Source organism: Bombyx mori, chromosome 13 (genome assembly GCF_030269925.1).
Source record: "Bombyx mori chromosome 13, ASM3026992v2".
Lineage (NCBI taxonomy): Eukaryota > Metazoa > Arthropoda > Insecta > Lepidoptera > Bombycidae > Bombyx > Bombyx mori.
In genome coordinates this window covers 5,268,674-5,279,631 of record NC_085119.1, presented here as the reverse complement: position 1 = coordinate 5,279,631, position 10,958 = coordinate 5,268,674, and the positions used below count along the sequence as shown (strand labels likewise).

Genomic DNA, 10,958 nt, shown 5'->3' with positions numbered 1-10,958 from the left:
GAGCCAGTCATAGAGATTTTTTTTTAATTCTTAGGTGGGTGGACGAGCTCATGGCCCACCTGGTTGTTAAGTGGTTACTGTAGCCCATAGACATGTAAAGCGTAAATGCGCCACCCACCTTGAGATATAAGTTCTAAGGTTTCAGTATAGTTACAACGGCTGCCCCACCCTTCAAAACGAAACGCATTACTGCTTCACGGCAGGAATAGGCAGGGTGATGGTACCTATCTGTGCGGACTCACAAGAGGTGCTACCACCAGAGATTCAAGAGACATTTGTACATTTCGTTAACAATACGTTTATTACAACATAGAGTCATCGATATCATGTAAAATGTGACCGTTTTTTTTTTTATTATTCTTTATTAGAGCCATACACCTAGTAGGTTAAGTCGGCTATCGAAACTCGTAAATCGTTAAATAATCGCGAGAGTCTGGGATATACATTTTTTTTTCTCGTTCATTGTCGCACTCATGTAGAGAAATGTTCGCAGCCACGGAAACAATCGGATCCGTTAAGTTCTCGGCGTCGGGCGAGCTTGCAAACGGAGCTTAAGCACGCAGCTGTCGCAGTTCAATAGAAACGTCTTGGTGCGAACCAGTTTTTGCGTGGGTCGACTTGTGGGAGCCAGCACTGTATCCTATTTCATTGATTTTTGCCGGTACTGCTACTAATCACAAAAGCTTGTTAGTTAGTTTTTTTGTGCTAATCTTTTTTTTAATTTTTTATTGCTTAGATGGGTGGACGAGCTCACAGCCCACCTGGTGTTAAGTGGTTGCCGGAGCCCATAGATATCTATAACATAAATGCGCCACCCACCTTGATATAAGTTCTAAGGTCTCAAGTATAGCTACAACGGCTGCCCCACCCTTCAAACCGAAACGCATTACTGCTTCACGGCAGAAATAGGCAGGGTGGTGGTACCTACCCGCGCGGACTCATAAGAGGCCCTACCACCGGTAGTGCTATCAGCTCTGGACTATGAGTAGACGCGTTGCGTGTGCCATCGCGTCGAAGAAGTTCCTCACTAGGAGACTACTTATTAATCATAATCTATCACCTGCCATCTGCACCTATACTGCCTGTATATCATGACATTTCAGTCGATTGATGTAACTGACTTTTGTCAACGCATTAGCTAGCGTATTTGGGTGGTTTTCCAGTCGAGTTCTGTACTTAGTCCCTGTCAACCTTATCTCTTCCTTAACAGTTCTCATGTTCATGGCTTCATGGTATGCTATGGTTCTTAAGATGCCATTCTGCATTCTTTGTATGATATTTTAAACTGGAGTCGCATGCACTTTCCCACAGTTGCAATCCATACGTTCATATTGACTTCAGGATCATTTTGTAGATTAGGGGCTTATTGTCAGTGGAAAGCTTCGAGTTACGTGCCATCAGCCAGTGTTAGTTAGTTACACACGTTTTTAGCTGGCTCTTCTTAGACGTGAATACTCGAAGAACATTACTTTAACTTATACTGGCTGACCCGGCAGGCTTCGTAGTACCTCAATAGATAAATAAAAGACCTAAACTTCTGTATAAAATAAACTTAAAACAAACAAAATCAAAGAAAAACAAAATTGTAATTTTAATTTAATTCCGACTATTTTCATATTTATCTACCTTTTAAATCTTCTCTAGACTACGACAAATAACTCAAAACCAAAATAAGCCAAATCGGTCTAGCCGTTCTCGAGTTTTAGCGAGACTAACGAACAGCAATTCATTTTTATATATGTTGTATAAGGGTTCGTGTATTGAATTTCGTTTCCTAAAATTGAAATGCTGCAATAAAGGAAATCGGAGGATCACGTTATTGAATTCCAGGATGATCGGATGTGTCGGTGTCGGTCGCGCGTACGTCCGCACGCGACGCGGACGGCGACGTCCGACCGGACATGCGCGGCGAGATACGAGAAGCCCGCATCCTGCATCCCGTAAAACATTGATATTCGTTTCATGACACATTAAACGCTGTTCAAATACAACACTTCAACGTACTATACCATGTTAGTATTACTAAGTACAGACAATTGATTGATTTAAGCATTGATATGTACGATCTTCTGAGTTCAATAAGGTTTTTCATTGCTATAGACGGGTAGAATAGCCTATAAATTTAGTTATTTTTCCAGTTTGGTTTTTATTACACGACTCACTTTCCTATCTTCATAGTGGCCTTCATAATGGTTCGTGCCGCCATATGCTAAGTCCGTATTCCTTTGAGAGAAAAAAAACTATCAAATTATTATTTGAACTTCGACATAGGCACTGCCCGATACACCGGGGCCTTAACTCTAAGCCGCGGACGATTGAAAGTTAATTTATATACTAGTGTTCCCGCAGTAGTCGAAATTCGACTATAATGAATTTAATAATAGAAAAAAATATAAGTTTAAACGTTATTATGGTTCTGTTGTCAAACACTATTAAAATTCTTTAATATAATCACTGAGTTCGCTAAAACTACACTATGTAAAAAAAAGGGGTACAAAGTTTTTGCTTCCCGTATTAATATATAGATAAAAAAACCATGTATTTAAAACCTCATTTATCATAGTGTGTGTTTGAAATAGTCAGTCGTAGTGACGCGCTTCGGCGTTCGTTTCATTCATTTCTCGCGGACTCATTGCGTGGTTGCCTACCTACGCACCCCCTACCCCGCTACACAGCGCCACCGCGCCTCTTTCTCAATGACTCGAACTTTCATTATAGTTTCTTTGACGTCTTCTAGAGTAAAAACTTGAGTGTGCTCTAATAATTTTTGTTAAACTAAAACATATGCTAAAAAAAAATGCTAATAATTATCTAATTTAATCGTTTTAAAAATCCTTTTATCGAATCGTTATTTGAGTTTTTGATTATAACCACGAGGTCCGGTTTCGATTTCCGATCGAAGTCAGTATTTTTCTAAAAGATATTGGATATTCGAAATCTAAATAGAATTGTTGTTGTCTCTAATATGTTGCCAGCACTCATACGCATTAAATAATTTTTGTATGAAGACATTGAACGTGCACCTAACGTTTAAGTACTTATTTTAAAAAAAACTTTTCGTTCATTAAATAAATCTTCTCAATTTATATTCATAGTGTTATGACTCAAACTGCCGGCCTTTACCACTGGCCTCATAATAATTATAAAGAAAACTATACTCTGTACGATTTCTAAACATGAACAATGAGATCTGTGTGTTTAGTGCGAGTTTTTTAACGTTCTCGATAGCGTAAAAGTTACCTGAAATTTGTATGCAGCTGGAACAGTGCCCCTAGCGGCAAACATAGGCAAACGTTCCAACTCCATACAATTTTAACTTTTACGCTATCGAGAACGTTAAAAAACTGGCACTAAGCACACTGTAGATTAAATTATTTACAGCTAAAATTCGAAAGGATTGATTAAGAAGTCTTTTAGACTGTAAACACTGTTATTATCGAACATGGAGAACTCTCTGGGGCGAGCCTCCGAGTAGAGTGAATTGAATTTGGTTCAATTCAACCCGTTAAAGACACAGGTTTGCGCGTTCACTGCGAAGAAAGACGCCTTTGTCATGGCGCCGCAATTCCAAGGAGTATCCCTACAACCTTCCAAGAGTATTGGGATACTTGGGGTCGACATTTCAAGCGATGTCCAATTTCGGAGTCATTTGGAGGGCAAAGCCAAGTTGGCGTCAAAAATGGTGGGAGTCCTCAATAGAGCGAAGCGGTACTTCACGCTTGGACGATGACTTTTGCTTTACAAAGCACAGGTCCGGCCTCGCGTGGAGTACTGCTCCCACCTCTGGCCTGGGGCTCCCAAATACCAGCTACTTCCATTTGACTCCATACAGAAAAGAACCGTTCGGATTGTCGATAATCCCATTCTTACGGATCATTTGGAACCTCTGGGTCTGCGGAGGGACTTCGGTTCCCTCTGTATTCTGTACCGTATGTTCCATGGGGAGTGCTCTGAGGAATTGTTCGAGATGATACCGACATCTCGTTTTTACAATCGCACCGCCCGCCACCGGAGTAGAGTTCATCCATACTACCTGGAGCCACTACGTTCATCCACAGTGCGTTTTCAGAGATCTTTTTGGCCATGTACCATCCGGCTATGGAATGAGCTCCCCTCCACGGTGTTTCCCGAGCGCTATGACATGTCCTTCTTCAAACGAGGCTTGTGAAGAGTATTAAACGGTAGGCAGCGGCTTGGCTCTACCCCTGGCATTGCTGACGTCCATGAGCGACGGTAACCACTCACCATCAGGTGGGCCGTATGCTCGTCTGCCTATACGGCAATAAAATAAAAAAACAACTGTTTACTATGAACTTTAGTTTTTATTTAGGTATCGTTGTTGTATGTGACGTTGTTGCAAGCGCCATTATTACGGGTAGGATCTTTAAATATCCTCGTTCTACGGGCCGAACGAGAGTGGACAGCCTTGATATTTAAAACAAAACATAGTTTTTTATTTATTTATGCAGTTATCGCCAGTAATTAGAGAAGGATATGCACGTGAGCGGATCGGTGGTACCGTTCTTCACAATTCTGCTACGAAAATTCCGGTATTAAGATTTGGATAGTGATTCCATATCCTTAATTTCCATTTCAAATGTGGTGTTTCTTTATCAATGTTTAGTTAGTTATTCATGTTTTGTTTATTGTCTAAATGTTAATGAGTGTTGGTTTTTGTTGTTGGATATGGACCCCTCCTCGGGCGAAGGCCTCCTTCAGTCTTTTCCACTCATCTCTGTCCTTGCCGATAGTTACTTCACCATTAATTCGATTATATCGTAAGCCCATCGTCTTTTCGGTTTCCCTACCCTTCTTTTGCCAATAGTTATATTTTAGGTATCGTCTTTCACGCAATCCATCCATTTCTTCTTAGGTCTACCTCTTCATCTATATCCTTCCACATTCATAGTTAACATTTTCTTACCAACCTCATTTTCATTTCGTCTCATCACATGTCCATACCATACCAAACGCGCACTTCTCAGCTTCTCTGTCACAGGTGCCACATTCAGACTTCCTCTAACATATTCATTCCGTATTCTATCCATTCTCGTTACTCCAAACATCCGTCGCAACATTCGCATCTCTGCTGCATGGGCGGTAGGCAGCGGCTTGGCTCTGCCCTTGGCATTGCTGAAGTCCATGGGCGACGGTAACCACTCATCATCAGGTGGGCCGTATGCTCGTCTGCCTACAAAGGCAATAAAAAAAAAGCATGCAATCGCCTTATTATCGCAATCGTCTAGTTATATTTTAGATAGTGGTTACTAAAGTAGAATTAAGATTTCCACTTCATGTTTGAATGTACAGCGGTATTTTGCTGCGTCCGTTAGCTCGTCAATCGATCTATGTTATTGAAAAGATAATTCCCAAAAATTATTGTGTTAACAGGTAACTAGCACGCTTTTGTTATCGTTATGAATTCCGAGAACTACAAAACGCAATCCAGGAACGTTAGAGGAAACTATTATTATGCTACTACGCAGATCCACTGATTCGTCGTGGGTAAGGTTTTTTTTTCGGTATTTGTAAATTTAAATTTTAGTGTAAAGATGTCTATAAAAATATGTAAAATGCAAATCATACAACCAAAAACGGATGAAGTAAAAGAATCACTAAAATAATAAACCGAAAAATTGCCTTATTTTGGTGCGTTCCATTAGATATATCGAGTTATAACCCAAGGAGGGTTGACATCAGATAGGTGGCCGGTCATAAAACTCAAGCGAAATTCTTACGCTTAGGTTAGGGATAAGTGTGCTTAGTGCGAGTTTTTTAACGTTCTCGATAGCGTAAAAGTTAGGTCATATTTGTATGGAATGGGATCGTTTGCCTACGTTTGCCGCTAGGGGCGCTGTTCCAACTGCATACAAAATTGACTTAACTTTTACGCTATCGAGAACGTTAAAAAACTCGCACTAAGCACAAAGAAGAAGGTTAATGACCGCGTTCAACTAAATGCTGTCGTATTAACGAACGATGTTATATTGAAGTCAAAGAAAACGTCAGGATTATTGACCTATGCTGATAGTTCTTGATTTCAATTCATAACATGCTGATTAATGCATGATTAAGTTTTGTTTTCAATATAAATAAAATGTAAACGCCGAGTCAAAAGTATACAAATACGTACTTTAGATAAATTTGATTCTGGCGAAGTTTAACGTTAACAAAAATGAAATATAGAACATCTCAAGAGAAGAAGAAAATTAGGTATATAGTTCTAATCGACGTACATTCTGTTAGTGCAAACAAACATGTGATTTTTTGGATGTTGTACTTAATATATATATTTTTTAAGGGATTTTATGACCTGGTAACTAAGACCTTTAAGTCATATCTTATTTTAATTTATATTAACTTCACTCGTCGCGCTCCCGCCAAAAAATCCAAACTTCTTGTACTTAATAATAATTGAACTACAGAATAAAATTTAAAGGAGAAAACCTAGGTCATCCTTTTCGAATACAAGAAAACTTCACCTACACCGGCGGAAGAATGAATGGTGGGGTGGCGTGGTGAACGAAGCGTGGGGTTGCCTTAGAATGACGCCTCCAACCCCCTTCCGTGTGAAGAAACTCATAGTGACGTCGACTAGAAACGATTTCGTAATAGTAGAATGATGCCATGTAGACTCACGTTTACCGAAGTGAGGTAACCCGCCTTATAAATGTTTAATGTTTCAGTTTGTACGTAATACGTTCGTACATCTCACGTTAAAAATTTAGTTTTCAAATTTTAAAAAAGAATTCGTTCAATCGATATCTTCGACAGACTTAAAATACAAACTTTTTCGTTTTAACCTTTTTTGAGTTCACTTATAATTCTCTGCTAATATTATTTGTTATTTAGCAAGGTATCCATTGAAAATTTAATTATTAAGTATAAGGCTGGTGTGTGTGTGTTTTTTTTAATTTTTCTCCATTACATATGTACATGGCATTTAATTGCATAAGTGGCAACCGAAGGCTATATTTATATAACTCCTACTTGAGATAGTTGTATGATGACAGTCTCACGTTTCAAAGTTAGTTCCATGACTGCTTCGCGACACCAATTTTAACCCATAGACATAGCCCATTGCGTTTCTCGAGGGAGAAGCTAAAATAGCCTCTCAAGTCTATCAGCATAGGAAGGGAAAAAAAGACACCAATAGGACGGTTGTCTTTACGCGTGCGGACTTACTAAATGTACTTTGCGAGTTAGGTTTTTATGAGACGATCACATTCCTTCATCGAATAAGTCGTTTGTGAACATGAGCTAAGTATGCCATATTAATAATATAAATATAAATAACTGCCTGCGGGATTTTAACATTGGCCAAGTAGCTTGATAACAAAAATTCAGCTTCTTACATGAATTTAGCCTTGAACCTTTTTTTCAATATATACAACTATCCGATCGATTTTTTATAAAGAAAACATCGTCAAGTCGATTCATAGAAGGTAGTTAAAAACCACTCCTTTATGAACAGAGTCGGATAGACGCTAATCGCATATGTATTTTATAAGACAAACACAAACAATTAAAACGTTGTAAAGACAATCGTGACATTAATATGCAGTGCTAATGATGTTGCTTCATCGCTGCGAGTAGGTAGAATAATGTATGTGTACATTTTAATTATTTCTATACGTTAGTGCGGAGACAAGTCGTGCAACGCAATTGAGTCGACCCGACGCTCGCTCCGCGCCTCGTCCGATCTACGCAAAAGGATAATGACATAGAATATAACAAAAGATAGACAGGACATGCTTTGATAATTTTCAAATTAAATAAAGAGACTAGTGGAAGGTCAATTGGGGAGGCAAAAGCAGTCATGCGTGTCGGTTTAACGAGGGCAGCCGTTTTGTGTTATAATTGGTAATGCGACGTCATATCTCAAGATACGTGTAGGATTTCCGTGCTTCTTTAGAATCGAATTGGTCTTACACTCGCCTGCCGATATTTAAGAAAGTATTTTTACTATCAAAGAATATCTCGGAATATTTAGGCCATGTTTTCGTAAAAGAATTATTTATTCAACACGAATTCAAAATAAACTATGTAGATGCTTTTACAATGTACATATATGAGTATGACTGAGTGGCAAACCCAAGCGGCGGGTAGTGAGTAAATTATTCTACTCTTGAAATTCTTGATGTAGCGATGTACTGAAGAGTGATTGACGATGGTGGCTATTTACGATCATGTAAGGTCGTCCTTCTTTGATGAAAAAAAAAACCGTTCGTGAAAACTGTCCAGTATTGGAAATGTCGGAAATATTGACATTAAAACACGCGAGATCAAATCGTAAAAGTAGTTTTCATAAAATGTAACCTTAGAATTTTAGGAACGATTTCAATTCTTCTACGGCCGCAACATTTGTGTTCTTTTCTAACATCTATCTGCGAAAGCAAATGTCGAATTTAATATTAGGAATGTCGACGTAAGTGATGGTCTGTGGTTAATTTTGAGCCTACGCTACTACGTCCGCCGGAGAGATCCACGGAGGATGAGGCCAGGGAGGAATGTGGGCGCTTCTCGTGGGCGATCTTGCGTGGGTGAATCGGCAGCTATACCAACTTACCATAAACACATCGTCCCAGGGCCGCACGCAAAATGTTTTTTTGTGAGAAAATTTCAGATTATTGTTTCTTTTATCCCAAATGACAGCATTGAAGGAAGGTTGAATAAGGATTATGCAATTCATATATGCATGTGTTGATGGAGTCAGGTTGCAGAATTTTTATTTAGACGATCGAAGTTTAATTGTAACTGTATCCTATATAGGTCCTTAATTTCTTTAAATTAAGCTTCTTTTGAAAAGGGCTTTTATAGAGATATATTCAAAGCCTCATAGTACAAACCATAATTTACCTAAGGTAATGTGAAGTTAACTCACCATCCGTGGAATCCCTTTTTTTTTATTGTCCAAGCTGTATTGTGGGCAGGCTGACGAGCATACTGCCCACCTGGTGGTAAATGGTTCCCGTTGCTCATGGACGTCAACAATGCCGGGGTCAGAGCCAAGCCGCCGCCTACCGTTTAAAAATTATATAATTAATATTAACTAATTATTAATTATTATCATCAATTAATATTAACAAAATCTCCCTCCCGTTGGTTGGATAAAAGATTTCAAATCATACTAATTCACACTGGTAATATTTCGGTACAAAGAGCGCTAATACTGAAACGTATTTATTTCTTAGTTCTAAGTTTGCGTGCGTCAGACCTGAACTTTGAGTACCACAGGTCCAATTCATATAAAGCGACCGAGTACGTCATACATAAGTCCCTAAAAATAAAACATTACTTTTGACTGCTATTACGTCTTATTCTACTCCTCTCGTTTCGAATCCTTTTTCGGACTATTAAGGCGAAACAGACACGTCATACTAACTAAAAAAATTCGTGGTAACGAACCCATTAAATACCTTTCTAAGAATGATGAATGGCCCGTTCTATTTTTTAATACGTGTGGTGATGACCTACATTGAATGTTTAATTATTTTACGCAAATATTTTCATATTGTATTTTGTCTAAACGAAAACTAAGGTATCGTAACTATCTAGACATTTTAATAAACAGATAAATATACCTTATGCAGTTAGTAATAATTGTCATTTAAGTAAATTTTGACGTAAATGATGTAGACATATTAAGCAGTGCAAAATAATTACTTTTTAAATTTTCATGACAGATACACGAAACACTGTCTAAAGTTATTTATTTATTCATCGCGTTGTTTATTTTAGCACCATTCGAATTATAATTAATGGTTAGTGTAATTATATTCTAAAACCTAAGAAAATAGCGATAACTAAGAAAGATTCTAAACCATCGGTCCTCAAACTGTTTTGTCTCTAATACTACTCTGCCACATGTGCCAATAAAATAAACTTTGGGTGTAGCCGTTATAACCAATACTAAGAAAAAAGCTGTGTTGAATGTAGTAATATGTAGTTATACAATCATTATGTCTACATCTTAATATAACGCTCACAGATGGCATATTCACTCAAATACTACAGCACGACGCGACGGGTTCTGTAAACGAATTCCAGATAGAATCTTACAGAAAAGTATTCTGGATGTAGCCTATATGTGTACTGTTTATTATAAATTTTAGGAATGCATGAAGATAAAACCCTTTTTTTTGCTAAAATCATTTTATTCCCTGATATCCTTAATTCCCAAGCACAATAAAAAAAAAAAAAACAGATTGAATATTTAAGTTACGGTGCAGTAGGTACCGCTGTGGTTTGTTTTCATTCCACAACATTTTGATTCCGCTCTAAAAATTAAACAACTAAATAATTCTCGCTCAGTATTATTATCATACAGAAGATACTATAGCGCATTGACTACGATCGTGTGTTTCCGTGACTGTTCGTGTTGCTTCGGGTACGCTCGGGCGCGCTCGGCTGCACATACGACGTTCTCGACTCGGCAGGAAACAGGAAGTGGACTAACCGCGGGCTTCCGCTCCCATTCGCGTTCGCCGCTCGCCGGACGCACACTGTTTCATTCACAACACCAGTGTTTAACTGACTTCGGTAAATACGGTTGTTGTTCATGTCTATTATATGTTTATTGTAGATAAGCTATGAAAATAATTATATCCTGATACTCTGTTTGATTTAACTTAAAAATTACGAAATAATCATTGTTCAACAATTTCATTGCTTAACCTTTTATTCATTGATTTACTGTTTTTTTTGTTAACCAACTAAATACTATGTTCCTTATAAAATAACATTAACTTATTGACGTGATTAACGAATTTGCCCATTAGGGTGCTACTAACTCAATTTAATGACAGTTAATTTTCTTAATATTTTTTTCCCCTACTTAATCTGGTAGTCTCGATGGGCTATTCCAACATCGACTTGGTAGGTGAGGTTCTCACTCAAACTGGGCGAGCTTAGCCCTAGCAAGAGCAATGAGTGAATGCTACGTTGAATCAGACTGT

At 38.2% G+C, this 10,958-nt stretch overlaps 1 long non-coding RNA gene across 1 annotated transcript in view; it reads left to right on the top strand.

The window, feature by feature from the left end:
• Positions 1 to 381: 381 nt before the first annotated feature.
• Positions 382 to 10,958, top strand: part of LOC134199950 (uncharacterized) — a 44,872-nt gene continuing 34,295 nt past the window's right edge. Inside the window, exons 1-2 of the long non-coding RNA XR_009974646.1 lie at positions 382 to 661; positions 5,392 to 5,505. This is a non-coding gene — a long non-coding RNA (uncharacterized LOC134199950). The remainder of the gene's footprint in view (positions 662 to 5,391; positions 5,506 to 10,958) is intronic.